The sequence below is a fragment of the Balaenoptera musculus genome, chromosome 1 (genome assembly GCF_009873245.2).
Source record: "Balaenoptera musculus isolate JJ_BM4_2016_0621 chromosome 1, mBalMus1.pri.v3, whole genome shotgun sequence".
In the NCBI taxonomy this organism is placed as follows: domain Eukaryota; kingdom Metazoa; phylum Chordata; class Mammalia; order Artiodactyla; family Balaenopteridae; genus Balaenoptera; species Balaenoptera musculus.
Genome location: NC_045785.1, coordinates 102,409,102 through 102,425,414, shown reverse-complemented (window position 1 = coordinate 102,425,414; position 16,313 = coordinate 102,409,102).

Here is a 16,313-nt window from a genome sequence, read left to right as displayed (position 1 = left end):
TTATTTGCCAGAGTCTTGGCTTCCCTCCTAGACAGTTAGTTCCTCGAAGGCTGGAATTAAATCTCATGCAGCCTTGGACCCAAAACAGCACCTAGCCTAGTGCCTTGCACACAGGAGGTATTCAATAAGTTATTGAGTTTTAAAACTAATGGCTTTTTTAGATTTCTGCAGTATTCCTAGGTTTAATGGTCATAGAAGCATATGTGAGAAAATCTCTACACTCTTGGAAATTAAATAAAACACTTAAAAATAATCCATTATTCAGAGAGGAAGTCTCAAGGAAAATTAGAAAATATTTTGAATGAAATGAAAATGAAAATATAACATATCAAAATTTATGGGATGTACTTACAACAGTGCTTAGAGGGAAACTTATGGGATTAAATGCTTATACTAGAAAAGAAGAAAGATATCAAATCAATCATCCAAGCTTATACCTTAGGAAACTAGACCAAGAAGAGCAAAATCAATCCAAAGCAAGTAGAAAGGAGGAAATAACAAAATAAGAGCAGATATCAGGGCTTCCCTGGTGGCGCAGTGGTTAAGAATCCGCCTGCCAATACAGGCGACACGGGATCGATCCCTGGTCCAGGAAGATCCCACATGCCGCGGAGCAACTAAGCCCATGCGCCACAACTGCTGAGCCTGCGCTCTAGAGCCTGCGAGCCACAACTACTGAAGCGCGTGTGCCTAGAGCCCGTGCTCCACAACAAGAGAAGCCACCGCAATGAGAAACCTGCGCACTGCAACAAAGAGTAGCCCCCGCTAGCCACAACTAGAGAAAGCCCACGAACAGCAATGAAGACCCAACACAGCCAAAAATAAATAAATTAAATAAATTTAAAAAAAGAGGTGCTTCAAAAACAAACAAAAAGAGCAGATAGCAATAAAGTTGAAAACAGAAAAACAATAGGGAAAAATCAGTGAAACCAAAAGACGGTTCTTGGAAAAGATCAATAAAATTGATAAACGTCTAGTTTAAAAAGGAGAGAAGACACAAATTACCAACATCAGGAATAAAAGAGAGATATCACTATAGACCCTGTAGACATTAAAGAGATAATAAGGGAAGTACTATGAACAACTCTACACACACACATCTGACAAGTTAGATGACTTGGACTGGTTTCTCAGAAACACAAACTATCAGTTCAGTCATTATGAAATAGATAATCTGAATAGTCCTATAATGACTAAAGACATTGAACTAATAGTTTTAAAACCATTTGAGGGGACTTCCCTGGTGGCGCAGTGGTTAAGAATCTGCCTACCATGGACTTCCCTGGTGGCTCAGTGGTAAAGAATCCACCTGCCAATGCAGGGGACACGGGTTTGAGCCCTGGTCCGGGAAGATCCCCCATGCCTTGGAGCAACTAAGCCTCTGTGCCACAACTACTGAGCCTGCGCTCTAGAGCCCGTGAGCCACAACTACTGAGCCCACGTGCCACAACTACTGAAGCCCATGCGCCTAGAGCCCGTGCTCCACAACAAGAGAAGCCACCGCAATGAGAAGCCCGTGCACTGCAACAAAGAGTAGCCCCCGCTCGCCGCAACTAGAGAAAGCCCGCGTGCAGCAACGAAGACACAACACAGCCATAAATAAATAAATAAGTTAATTAATTAATTAAAAAACCCAAAAACCGTTTGAAAAAGAAATCTTGGGACTTCCCTGGCGGTCCAGTGGTTAAGACTCCGTGTTTCCACTGCAGGGGGCGTGGGTTTGATCCCTGGTGGGGGAACAAGATCCTGCATGCTGCACAGTGGGGCCAAAAAGAAAAAAGAAAAAAGAAATCTCCAGGCCCAGATGGTCTCACTGGTAAATTCTAACCAACATTTCAAGAAGAAATAAGGGCAAAGACAGGACATGGACGCAACCTAAGTGTCCATCAACAGATGAATGGATAAAGAAGATGTGGCACATATATACAATGGAATATTACTTAGCCATAAAAAGGAATGAAACTGAGTTACTTGTAGTGAGGTGGATGGACCTAGAGTCTGTCAGACAGAGTGAAGTAAGTCAGAAAGAGAAAAACAAATACTGTATGCTAACACATATATACGGAATCTAAAAGAAAAAAAGAAAAAAAAAAGGTCAGAAGAACCTAGGGGCAAGATGGGAATAAAGATGCAGACCTACTAGAGAATGGACTTGAGGATACGGGGAGTGGGAAGGGTAAGCTGGGACAAAGTGAGAGAGTGGCATGGACATATATACACTACCAAATGTAAAACCGATAGCTAGTGGGAAGCAGCCGCATAACACAGGGAGATCAGCTCTGTGCTTTGTGACCACCTAGAGAGGTGGGATAGGGAGGGTGAGAGGGAGGGAGACGCAAAAGGGAAGAGATATGGGGACATATGTATACGTATAACTGATTCACTTTGTTATAAAGCAGAAACTAACACACCATTGTAAAGCAGTTATACTCTAATAAAGATGTTAAAAAAAAAAAAGGGGCAAAGAGAAGAGGAAGAAGCACTTCCCCGCTTATTTGATGGGGCCACAATTACACTGCTACCAAAACCAGATGAAGACATTACAAGAAAATAAAACTTCAGATCCATATCCCTCATGAACAAAGATGTAAAATTCTCAACAAAATATCAGCAACTTGAATCCAGTGATGTAATACAATAATAACACAGCACAACTAAATGTCCTTCAGTGAATGAATGAGGCAATGATATTCTTCTATATTCTCACTGTGTTGATGGTTGCACAAATCTATAAATGTATTGCAAGTCATAGAAATGTACACAGACACACACACACACAAACCAGTCAATTTTACTGTATGTTAATTTCTACAGTAAAGTTTAAAAAATTGTGTGGTGTGTGTGTATGCTATCTTTGTGACGATGGTAACTAGCATTTGTATTATACTTTATTTTTTTATTGAAGTAGAGTTGATTTACAATGCTGTGGCAACCTCTCCTGTGCAGCAAAGTGACTCAGTTATACACATAGAGACGTTCTTTTTTTACATCCTTTTCCATTATGGTTTATCTTTGGATACAAAGTGTGCTTTCAAACACATTTCACAAAATCCCCTCAACTACAGTCATATGAGGTATGTATTACTGGTCTCATTTTTGCAGACGGGGAATCTGAGTCTTAGGTGAAACGTCCTCCTGTGTATTAATGAGGAGAGTCAAGCTACAGGTGCAGACCCTCAGTGGAAGGTCCTATCAACCCAGATTCCCATTAACACTCCCCTGGCTCTGTGCTTGTACCACCCGATGGTGATGGCAGTGAAATTCCTTGTCCCCTGGATAGAAAGCGAATCCAGGAGCAATCCTGCTCCAGGGCAGTGGCTGCTGGGACCTCACTGGCGAAGGGGTTGGGAGCTCACAGCGCAGGGAAGCTGTGGTCTAGCTCCCGGCCATGGCAGGTAACTCCATCCCCCTGAGAGTTCAGTTCACCTGCAACAGAGAAGCCTTCCACTCTTTAAATGCCTGCTTTCCATGCGGTTTCTTTTCATCGTATGATTTTCTTTCCTACAGTGAAGGTAAGGTATTCTACCATGTTCCAAGGAAGCAGTGGGAGGTGTGAGTGGAGGAGCGAGAATGAAGATTGCCACAGTATTCCATCCTATCAATATTTTCTCTAATTCCTTGCAACTTCATTAAACCCCTTCTCTGAGAGCTCCTCCCTCTACTCCTCACCCCCACCCTCCTCAAAAAGCACGTGAGTTACAGGCGGAGGAGAGAGCAGGACCTGGGGAAGCACACCCACTGGGGTCCTGTTGATTGAGGTGGTCGAGAGGAGTGGGTTATGTGCCAGAAACACACCAATGAGAAGCATGCTAACGAGCAACTGTATTTTTTTTTTTTTTTATATATCTCCCCTTCTTTCAATTCAATTAGTATTTATCAAATATCCAGAGAGGTATTTGGTACAAGTAATTGCTTATATCCCTTCTTCATCAGAGAAGTAGATCTTACTGGCCAAAAGCCATTTTCAAAGGACTTAATTTTAAAGTGGAATCACAGCTCAAGGTACTGCAGGAAATGTTGCCAAAATGCTAGAACCCATCAGGAAACTCTGGACAAGCAAGGGGCCGGTTTATTTAGCAGTGGTCACCCTACTGGAATCACATCTTGCTCGAGTGATATAGTACATCCGGCTTGATTCTGGTTGCTGCATCCCAAGGCTGAGTCATTCCCTACCATTCCAACCTCACGGGAGTAAGTCTGGCATGGGGGCTGCAAGGATGAGAGAATTCTGGAAGGCACGGAAGATGTAAAACTGAGTCTGAGGCTATGTTGGAAGGGAGTAGTAGGCTAAGGGAGAAGTTTGCAGAGTCTTTGTAACCTGCGCTTTGTGAGCAGAGGTTACGGGCAAGCCATATTTCACCATACCAGCACTAGCAAATCACAGCAAAAGGGCAAGAGATGACTTCACCTTGTTTTTCTGGGAGCATGAGACACAGGGACATGGTTTTTAAGGAAGCCAATTGTGTGGCTCCGTGCTTGAAGCAACAAATCCTAATGGCTGCAGGAGGCACAACCCTAGGAGGAAATATTTTAAGGACGAGTAGGAAAGAGAACCCAATTGCTTCTCAGGCGCCTGAGGTTATCTGGGAGCCCAGGACTCTTTCTTCCTCAAGAATCAAGAATGGTAGATTTAGGGGATTCCCTGGCGGTCCAGTGGTTAGGACCCTGTGCTTTTACTGCCGAGGGCCTGGGTTCTATCTCTGATTGGGGAACTAAGTTGATCTCACAAGGTGGGGTCGGAAAAAAAAAAAAAAGGTAGATTTAGAAATAATATTTTAAAATATCCCTATATCCAGAAGCTTTCTTCTTTGGGGGGCAGATAGCCAGCCTTGGTGTTCTGCAAAGAAAGCCAGTACAAGGCCCTAGAATAACCCTGAATTGATTTCAAGATTATGGGGTACTTTATTTTTAGTTTAAGAAGCAATTTCTCACGTGCTGTCTTATTTGATTTTCCATTTCTGTGAGGCAGGTTTTATGATTCCCCTTTTGAGGAAACTAAGGGTCCGCGGGATTAAGGAACTTGCTCGAAACTCTCCAGAGTCACGTGATGAGGCAGGGACGAAATCCTGGGTTTGTGCAGCACCCTTGCCCTGCCCTATGTCGCCTCTCCTACCTGGAGTGAGGTTCTCTCAGCGAAAGCCATCTCTAGGGATTGCAAAGCTGACAAATGCAAGATAAGAACATACTGTGAATTTAACAAATGCAGCTCCACTGCTGGCTAGGAGTGTTTGTTAAATGTTTTCCAAATCCCTGTCTTCCTTTCTCCCTTCCTTTCTTCCTGTCCTTCCTTCCTTCTTTCCTTCCTCTCACAAACACACACTGAGGGGCCACTACACAGATGGGATGACGTTGGCATCCTGGAAGTTCCAAAGAGAAGTGAGACTCACATTCTTCCTCCAGAGGGTTTACCAGGTAGTGTTTGATGACAACTAAGCACGTTACAAGTAGACTGTAATCAGGGCCAGTGACTCCAAGAGTTCCCCCACCGTACTTATTAGAATCGATAATTTTCTTGTCTGTTTGCTTGTGTGTGTTCTGTCACCCTCAACAGTAAGCTCCCTGGGAGCAGAAGCTCACCTATCTTATTCGCCCCCCAATTCTCAGTGCCTGGAAACAGAACTTGGGGTACAGTTGATACTCAGTAAATACTTGCTGACTGAATGAATCCAGGAGAAATTGATCCTTCATGGGGGCCTCCTAGAAAGTTTCAAGGAAAACATAGCATTTGCACTGGGCCTTGATGAAGAGGTCGTTTTTATAGGCAGGTGCGGGAGTTGTCCGTTTTCCAGACAGAACAGGAAAAGCGTGGGGACAAAGAACAGTAGGCTGGGTGAGGGACGCGAAGTTTGGCTGAAGCAAAGTGGGCGTGCGAAGGGGGCATTAGGTTGGGCCTACATGGGGGTGGGTGTGCAGATGGTAGTTTGTTCACTTGGCCACAGGAAACCATTCAAGTGTCTGTAGTGGGGAGAGGCTGGCTAGAGCCGGGGATTAGTGTGGTGACCCAGTAGTGACACTTCCTATGGGTGGAGTGGAGAGTGAAAGCAGGGGGGCTGTTGAGGGTGTGAGGGCAGTAGTGAGAGCTCCTGTGACAGGTAAAAGGGCCTGAACTGGATAGAAGTCGTGAGACTATGCAGAAGAGGGGCACGTCACATAAGACAGCCTGTTCAGGTCTCAGCAACTGAAGGAATTATGGAGGCTGAAGGACAGCAAGTTTGCAAAGATGGTTTTGAGGTGCCCAGCTCCCGGGCCAGGAAGAGAAAAGGGGAAGTCAGAGGAGTTAGGCTGAGAAGAGGGGCAGAGGGGAGGGACAATGTGTCTGCGTGGGGCATCTGAAGATTGAGGGCCCACTGGGATGTCTAGTGAGAATGTCCAGTCAGCTGTCAGAATGTTAGAGATATGGGTATGGCCGACAAGCCCTCTAATCACTGAGCCAAAAATAGTCAACGGAACAGAGCTGGGGGAGCCTTTGATGGCAGCCTGCAGGATTGCGGGCTGCAGAGCACTGGCCTTGGAGGGGACCTTGGAGCTCACTCCTCCTCTGTACAGAAGGGGAATCTGAGGCCTAGAGGGGTTGGGTGACTTGCCCAAGGTCACACAGCCAATCTGCCTCCTGAATTCTTACAGGAGGTCAATGAACTTTAAGGTGATTGAAATGTTAAAATAGAACAGTCCCTAGCTTGCATCTCTCTAAGTGTAAAGCTGATTAGGGTATGTAGTAAGGAAATGATCTCTGTTGGTAAACGTAGCTGCCACCCAGATAAGAGCAAGCTCCTAAAGGAATCAGGTGCAGGATGGGTGGTGGCTTGGATTTTATTTGTTTTTTGTTTTTGGCATGCTTTGTCTCCTAGGGTCTCCTACATATAGAACTGCCCCTCCCCCCAGGGCCACAGCTATAGATGATCAACTTATTCTGAGTCCTGAATTCATAACCTCTCACTGAGAAAATGTTTCCAAACTCCTGGGAGATGGAGGGCAAGGAAGAAAACCAAGCTTTGTCCTGAACCCCAAATTCCTTTCTTCCTCACTGAAAGGACATTGGTCCAATTACAAACTCCAGGATTTTTAAGAAAAGCAAACGAAAGCCCAATCACATGGCAAAGGTCATCTGGCCTGTGGAGAGAGTGAATGATTAACTCCTGCGAAAGTGAGTTTTGAGGATTTTTTATAGCGTTCAAAGGTGCTGTTTAGAAAATTTTAGCCCAGGGCAAATTGTAAGAACAGCTCTCTCTCTCTCTCTCCCATCCTCATGCCATGTGCTCCACCCATCCCCCCTTCCCTGAGGACCTTGACCCCTGTCCATGTGAGGAGTGTCCTACGTCCAGAGCAGAGGGTGTGGGTCCCTTCCTGCCAGGCCCCTTGGTTCCTGCAGGTTGGTTTGGCTGCAGAGCCAGCAGGAAGGGCAGAGGCTTCCACTTGGAACCCAGGTCCTAGTCTGCTTTGCTCCACGTGTCTCTACTGTCACCTACATTGTGAGAAATTCATTAGGCCAAGTGCACAAAACATGGCCCTGTTCACCTCCAGCAGGGTGACCTTGGGGGAATTTCTCTTACTCCCTCAGCCTCCATTCAGCTCATCAGCAAAATGGGTTGATGATGCTTACCTACCTCAAAGAGCTATTGAGGGGATTAAATGAGAGAAAGCATAAAACACTCCGCAAATGTGCCCGGCACAATGGAAGTGTCCACATGTCTCGTTGGACGTCCTTTCCTTTCCGATCCTGGAACAGTCCCCCACCCTCTCCTCAACCCTCCTACCGGGACGCCTCTGAGCTTCTACTTTTCCCTCTCCTTTTCCTACAGGCATTACCTAAGGAAAAGGGGACCACAGGAGCACGGCAACTTTCTTCCCTCTCCCGCGGCCGCTCCAACCTTGCAGGGAAGGCGGGCGAGCGACCTACAGCGACACAGATTGGTCTGTGCTGGAGTGGCCATGCCTCCCCTCGTGCAATAAACACTCCCCACTGCAAAGGGGGGCCCAGGGAGCACGGCCCGCCCTGTGGATCGGAACAGCCTTGCTGGGCACTGGGTGAGCTGCGGACGCAGGGCCCGGGTGGGGCCGCTGGGAGCGGGTGCTGCAAGCTCCCGACAGCTGGAGAGGGCCGTGCGGCTCCGAGGTCCGCAGTGTCCCGGCCTGGTCCCCGCGGCCGGCTGGCTCTGGGCTGGCGGAATTTCCCCAGGTTCCGAGCTGCGGAGGCGGGTCCGCTCGAGGGAGCCGCGGGCGCCCCCTGCTGCCCTACACCGCAGCGCCACGGCCGCCCCGCCCCACAGATCCCGTCCTTTTCATCGCCCACCCCACCCTCCGTCCCCCGCCCCCTAACCCCGGCAGCCCAGCCCGCGGAGGGTTTTACCAGGCCCGCCCTGCGCAGAGCCGAGGGTGCCCGCTTCCACCGTCTTTCCTGCTCCTCCTTACTCCTTCAAGAGCCCAAGTCCTGGTTACCAAGGGCACCAGTCACTAATGGTAGCCCCTGGCCACAGTCAAGGGCAGGGAGCATTCTTGATGCCCCTCGCATTTCACCGTGTGGGCAAACATCCCGGAAGGAGGCAGGAGAGGAGAAGAAAGAGGAAGCGGAGAGGAGGGGCCCCGCCCCGCCCGAGCGGCTGTGGTGATGGGGATAAGCGCAGGGCAGGAGCCAGAGCTCAGCTCCCTTTGACCCCGGCCACCACCCCCGCCCCCGCAAATGTCCCCAGCTGTGCCTTTCTCTCCCAGGGCAGCCTGGCTTGCTCGGCTGGTCTCCCAGGTCTCAAACGACGAGTTGGGGCACTCCCTAGCGAGCACGCAATATCTTGGGTGCTGGACCCAATACCCTAATATCCCTCTGTGCCCTGAAGAGGGAAGTGACATTTCACGTGATCATGAAGGGTTCTGCATTAGGCTGTCCGGGCGTTTTGTTCATTTACAACCACATTCTGTCTCACAGGAGCACTCTCATTGGTCTTTTGCACCAGTGTTCAAGGGGTAGGTCCTGACCCGAGAGTCACAGGTTACAACGTCCAAGCACAGAAGATATTAAGTTCACAAAAGAAGTCACACAGCCAAAAATAAAGCTGGCTGAATGAGCGGAAACGCATGGTCTAGACTCGGAGACTTTCTGCCACTACTATTCGTCCCCACGCTTGGCAGGAAGGGAGGGTGAGGGCCTGAGGGCCTTTCTGACATGCCTTGTTTAAATGCAAAGTGTGTGTGTGTGTGGTGTGTGTGTGTGTGGCTTACAGTCACAAAACACATGTGTTGGATGCTGGCTGAGTAGCTGTATCTGGCAAACAAACACCCTACAACAAATATGTGCCCGTATCCCCACTGGCGGTGGAGGGAGGCTGAGATGCCACCGTCGCGTCTGCAGCATGAGTGAGCATCCTGGCTTTGCTGCACCACTGCTGTGCTCTGCAACGAGAGAGGAGCCAGGCCCTTCCTGGAAAAAGGCTTCTGGAGCCAGAGGTAATTCCTCTTTCTCTAAAGCTAAAGATGTGATTCTTCAACCCCTCAAAATGTTACTTTGTGCGCGAAAGAGCCTGGCCCGAGAGTCAGAAGACATGGGTTCAAGTCCAGGCCTTGTGAGGAAGCAGATGCCTGTCATGGAGCAAAATCATTCACTCTTTCATCCATTTAACCAATATGCATCGAGCACTTGCTGTGCACCAACATTGTTCTGGGTGCAGGAGATACAGCAGTGAGCAAGACAACTAACCCTCTGTTGGCACAGAGCTTACATTCTAACAGGGGACCAGCCACCCCACTATGGGGAGAATAAAGCAGGGCAAGCACAGAGGGATGGGGTGCTAATTGTTAGACTGGTCAGGGAGGAGTGGGCAAGGGATTTCTGAGCAGGGGGGCAGACAGGTATAAAGGCCCTGGGGCAGGAACTTGGTGTTCACTTGGTGTGTTTGAAATAAAACAAGAGAGCCAGTGTCCTGTCCCCAGCACAGAGTGAAGGGGAGTGGTAGTGGGTGAGGGCAGAGAGGGGAGCGGCAGATTGTGTGGGTCTTGTGAGCCATGGTAGGGAGTTTCAAGTTTTTTCTAAGAGTGATGGGAAGCTGGTGGAAGGATTAGAGCAGGGAAAACACATGATTCGATATGCATGTGGAAAAGACCACTCTGGCTCTTGTGTGGAGGAGACTTTTATGGGATGGGGTGAGGTGGCATGAGTGGGTGTAAGGGACCAATTAGGAAAACCCTGCAGAGTCTAGAAAGGAGAGGAGGACGACGTGGCCTGGCAGTGGGGCAGCTTGGGGGGTGTGGGGAGTCATACTTGGACTATAATTAGAAAGTAGAGCCAAAAGGTTCTGCTGGTGGATTGAGGGTATGGGTGGTGGAAAGAGGGCTCAAGGATGACTCCTGGGTTTCTGGCTGAAGCAAATAGTTGAATAATGATTCCATTTACAGAGGTGAGGGCAGGGTTGAGAGGGGAACTCGAGAGTTCAGTTTGGGACATAATAAATCTGAGCAAATCATTTTCCATCCTCTCTTTTGGCCTCTGCCTTCTCAGCTATAAAATAAAGAGGATGCCCACGTGATCCCCAGGATCTCTCTGTGGTCATTAGGGTTATTTTTCTTAATTCTTCCACATTCTCATGTCTTTTAAACCCACCAATATATTTTGAATTCAGAGAAAAGAAGTGACAGGACTCTTCTAATTCTTCTTTGGGGAGAGAAAGAGATAGAGATAAAGAGAGAGAACAAAAGCAAGTCTCCGTTTCCCACAAGGGTTCCCACCCATGCTGTTGTCCTAACAACCAGGAAAAAGGAAACAGGGTGGCGGGTGAGGGGAGTGAATCAGAGCAGAGGGCACAGATGAGGAAGAATCACCAAAAATGTATGACTGGCCAGTGTGACTTAGACTTCATTTCCTACATTTCTTTGGTTTGCACTTGAGAAGTTTCAAGGGCTTTTGAAAGGAAAAGCACTTTAGCCTTTGAATTACAAACTACCTCAAAGTTTGTGATTTGAGCCCAAAGAGTCATTCAACCTGTCTGAACCTCGGTTTCCTTTACTGTAAATGTAAAGACCTCCACTATCTCTTCAAGCTAGAACATTTTATGATTCTATTGCTTTTAAGGAAAGAAAAAAATCTGAATGCATGTCAAAGTCCAAGAAACTTGAGACCTGAATGGTTAATTTTTGAAAAAGTTTTGCAAACATTTTCATTCAACACCTTATTTATGGGGCACTTACTATGTGCCTAGGGTTGTAAAGATACAACCTTGAAAATACAAGATTAAAAGTCCTTCCTTATGGGGCTTTCCCTCTGGTTGTAGATAGATAGATAGATGATAGATAGATAGATGATAGATAGATAGATATATCGATAGATAGATAGGGCATCCAGGTGGTGATAAAGCAAAGAAGGAGGGTAGAACATATCAAGACTTGGGTGAAGATGGGATGGGGACCAGTGATACTATTTTATGTAAGGAAAGTTAGGGAAGGTCTCCAGACAGAGGGAACAGCAAGTACAAAATCCTAAGGTGAGGTCACATTTAGAGTGTTCCAGGAAGAACAAGGAAGGCAGCAGTATGACTGGAGATGAGTGTGAGAAAGGGGAAAGGAGGAGGAGATAGGTTATAGAGGCAGGGGCTCCAGATCATCCAGGACCTTTGGATTTTCATGTGAGTGAGATGGGAAGTGACTGGAGGATTGTGAGCTGAGGACTGATGTAGAAGAGTAGAGTATCCCCTTGAGGAGTTTTCTATAAGAATTACATGATTCTGCCTGAGCCAAGTCAGGGTGCTCACCTTTGGGGGTGGGGGCAACACTTGTTAGGTTGGAACAGCCTGGAAACATCAGGTGGAGGCGGTCCATAGGAATTATCTGAATTCACAAGGAAGGCTTGGCTGAGCTATGCACTTGGACATCCTGGGATGATAGATTGGTATCTGGAGCTATAGGAGTGGGTCAGTTGCCTAGGCTGAATGTGTAGAGTCTGAAGAGAAGAGAGCTCAGGACTGAGCCCTCAAGAGAGGGATGACAACATTTAGGGGTGGGCAGAGAAGGAGTCAGAAAGGAGACTAGGAAGGAGCAGAGGGAGAGAGAGAGGTGAGTCACAGGAACCCAGGAGAGGAGTGGTGGCAAGGAGGAGAGGTGGGACTGTGCTGAATGCTTCCCAGAGGTTGTGCAAGATGGGAATGGAGAAGTGGCATTCGATTTGTCATGCAGGGCTGGCAGAAGCGACATTTGAGTTGATGTTTGAAGTTTCCAGCTGCCTTGGGTCGGTGCTAAGTAGCCAGTAGTATAGCAGATTAGGTGTTCTGGGTGACCTCTCCCCCGACCTGAAAACAGCTAAAATGCTGGGTTACATATATATATTTTTAAAACCTTATAAATGTCTCCTGAGATAGAATGAAAGTAATAAATCCATAGACTTCAAAAATGAAGTAGAACTAGGAACCCTGGCAGGTGAGTGAACAAAGCTCGCTTTTACCCTGAGGGTTTGCTGACCCTTAGAGATCTGGACCTTTCATTGGCAACTGTGCAAGTCTAGGGGACAAATGAGATCATCTAGGGCCTGCCCCAGGTGGGAAGTCTGATAGTATTTTCCTGCATAAATCCGGACCTCAAAAGGCTGTATTCTCAGAATAAAGGTGAATAAGGAATAAATGTGCCATGAAGAAGGCAACTAGCTTGGCCTTGACCTTGGCGCTGGGGTGGAGGGAAAAGAATCCTCCCAGGATTTGCAGCCATGAGCTAGCCTCAAATATTTTCTGTCTGAATTTAATCTGTCTGTTAGGCTGAAAAAATCTCAAGCATTTAAATTTAATTTAAATGGCCTTGGGTTGGTAGTGCTCTCAGATAACTGGCAGAATTAAAAAGAAATCCTTTCCAGGTACCAAACCAACTTCAATCCAGACCTCAAACAATTCTCACAGGTAAAGTTTTAAGAAAAAATGAACAGTTAACCTTAAATATTTACAAAACACACAAGGAAACAAGCTCTATGACTGGCAATCAGTAAAAACAAACAAACAAACAAAAAATAGACAGCAAAACAACCAGTCAAAGATTTCAGATATTTGAATTTCAGATGTGGAATATAAAACAATTATGTTTAGTATGCTTAAACAAATAGAAGAGAAGCTTAAAAACATGAGCAGGAATAAGAGATTTTAAAGAATGAAGAGGCAGGCTTGAGAAATAGGCCTAAATGAGAACTGAAAATAAGACCTGTAACACTAAAAATTTAAGACTCAGTGGATGGATTAAACATTAGCCTAGATGCAGCTGAAGAAAGAATTAGTCAACTAGAAGGTAGATCCAAAGAAATTATTGAGAATGCAGTTTTGAGTGATAAAAAGATGCAAATTATAAAAGAGAAGATAAAAGTATAGAGAGTAGAATGATAGAGTCTACTATACATGTAAATTGGATTTCCCTCTGGAATGGAATATAAAGAGAATGGGAAGGAGGCAACATTTAGCGTTAAATGCTGATAAATTTTCAGAAATACTGGAAATAATTCCTCAGACTCAGGAAGCCTAACAAATCCAAAGAAAAAGAAAGATGGGAGGTGGGAGGGAAGGGAAGAGAGAGAGAGAAAAGAAGAAGGAGAAGGAGGAGGAAGAGAAGGAGGAGGAGGGGGGGAGAGATGGGGGAGGGGAAGGAGAAGAAATTAAAAGCAGCCAGAGAGAAAAAGCAGACACCCCACAAAGAAACACCAAATAGTCTAGTGATTGACTTGTCAAGAGCAACATTGAAGCCAGAAGAGAGTGGAAAATATCTTCAGTGTGCTGAGAAAAATTGTGTGAACCTAAAACAAAACACTCAGAGAAACTCTCTGTCAAGAATGAAGGTGAGGGCTTCCCTGGTTGCGCAGTGGTTAAGATAATCCGCCTGCCCAATGCCAGGGGACATGGGTTCGAGCCCTGGTCTGGGAAGATCCCACATGCCGCGGAGCACTAGGCCGTGAGCCACAACTACTGAGCCTGCGCGTCTGAGCCTGTGCTCTGCAACAAAAGAGGCCATGACGGTGAGAGGCCCGCGCACCGCGATGAAGAGTGCCCCCGCTCGCCGCAACTAGAGAAAGCCCTCGCACAGAAACGAAGACCCAACACAGCCAAAAATAAATAAATAAATAATTTTTTAAAAAAAGAATGAAGGTGAATAAGGACAATTTCAGACAAATAAAAACAGAGAGCTTACTCTTGTGGACTCTCACTGTAGGTCATGTCAGAGCATACAGTCCAGGCAGAAGGAAAATGATCCCTAATAGGAAGTGTGAGATTCAAGGAGTGGTGAGTATAGAGAGTGGCAAATATGTGAGTAAAATAAGAAAATAATAATGATTATTTGTAGTATTATAAAATGATAATATTATTTTATACTGTAATATAAAGTTATAATATTTTAAATACTATTTAAATATTTTAAATATTAATTTATAATATTTTATACATATAAGATTTATATATACATAGCTAATAGTATATTATAATACATTTATAAAATAATAAATAAAATTTCTGTTTTACATCTGTGTGTGTATGTGGTGGCAGGGGGGACGGCCAACAGGCGAGAACCAGAACCTGGCTACAGCAGCAGGTGCCATGGGACGGGGAATGGCAGGATCCATGCCTTCTAGGTTTCCTTGTTAGAGAGGAGAGTAAAGGTGTTGGCTAACTTTTGACTCTAGAGTTTTAGTCCTATATGGAATAGGCTTTGTAACCATTAAAAGGACAGAGGTAGGATACGAGCCTTCCAAACTAGTAAGGGGGGGAAAGGATGAAACAAAAAAAAAGAAAAAGAAATCAAGGTTTTAAAAGGCAAGAAGGTGAGGTGGGAGGCAGAGGAAGACATGGGTCAAATAGAAAGTAAATAACAAGAGACAAATGAATCCAAACACATTATTCACCAGAAGAGACGCACACGGACTAAGCATTAGAGTTGCAGATCTCAACTGTCAGATGGGATTTTTTAGAAAATCCACCATTTACAAGAGACAGTTATCAACCACACAGAGACACAAATAGGTTAACAGTTAAAGGATGGGAAAAGATATACGAGGCGACAGGGAAGCAAAATAAAGTGGTGTCCCTATATTAAGACCAGGCAAAATCCATGTTTAGGCAAAACATTTATAATAGTTTAAAAAAGATCACTTTATACTGACAGAATCTTTAACTGGGAAGATGTAAAAATTCTAAATCTGTATGTCCTTAATAATATCATCTCAAAGTGTATTAAGTAATAGTTTGACAGAATGATAAGGAGAAATTGAAAACTCCACACTCAATGGAAGATTTAAAAATAACTCTCTCAGGACTTCCCTGGTGGCGCCACGGTTAAGAATCCACCTGCCAATGCAGGGGATATGGATTTGATCCCTGGTCTGGGAAGATCCCACATGCTGCGGAGCAACTAAGCCCATGTGCCACAACTACCAAGCCTGCGCTCTAGAGTCCGCGAGCCACAGCGACTGAGCCCGCATGCCACAACTACTGAAGCCCGTGGGCCTAGAGCCCATGCTCTGCAACAAGAGAAGCTACCGCAGTGAGAAGCCCGCACACCGCAACGAAGACTAGCCCCTGCTCGCCGCAACTAGAGAAAGCCTGCACGCAGCAACGAAGACCCAACGCAGCCAAAAAAAAAAAAAAACTCTCTCAGTAAATGTTGGAAAATGCAGCCAAAAGGCAATTTGTGATACATGGAAAATTTGAGCAGTGCATGATCTAACTGACATTTCTTGAACATTGTATCTAAACTTGCATCCCTTCTTTGTATGACATAAAATAAGGAAGAAATGCTAGGCTAAAAGCTGACCTCGAGGGGTATCAGAGGATTGAGGCCTTTCAGACTTTCTCTGACTATAATTCAGTTTAGTTAGAAATCAGTAACAAAAACATAATTAGGAAACACAATGAATTTGAAAATAATACTTTTTAAAAACTTCTAAGCACCTCATAATTCAAAGAGGAAATCATGGCTGAAATTAGAAAATAAATAGAACTGAAAAAAGATGAAAACACAATATACCAAAAGTTGTAAAATTCCACTAAAGTGGAATGAAGAGGAAATTTATATAGTTAGAAAAGAAGAAAAACTGAGGATTTCTGAGCTAAGCATTAATTTAAGAAGTTATAGAAAGAACATCAGGATAAACCTGAGGGAAGCAGAGGGAAAGAAAGATATGAGCAGAAATGAATGAAACAGAAAACAAGTATACAATGGATAAGATCAACAAAACTCACAACTGATTCTTTGATAAGTCTCTAACAGATTATCAAGAAAGATGTGTATAGATGCATCAGAGTTTAAATAGAATGAACAAGTTTGTCAGTAAATTTGAAAACTTTGATAAAATGGGTAAATTTCTAATAAAATACAAA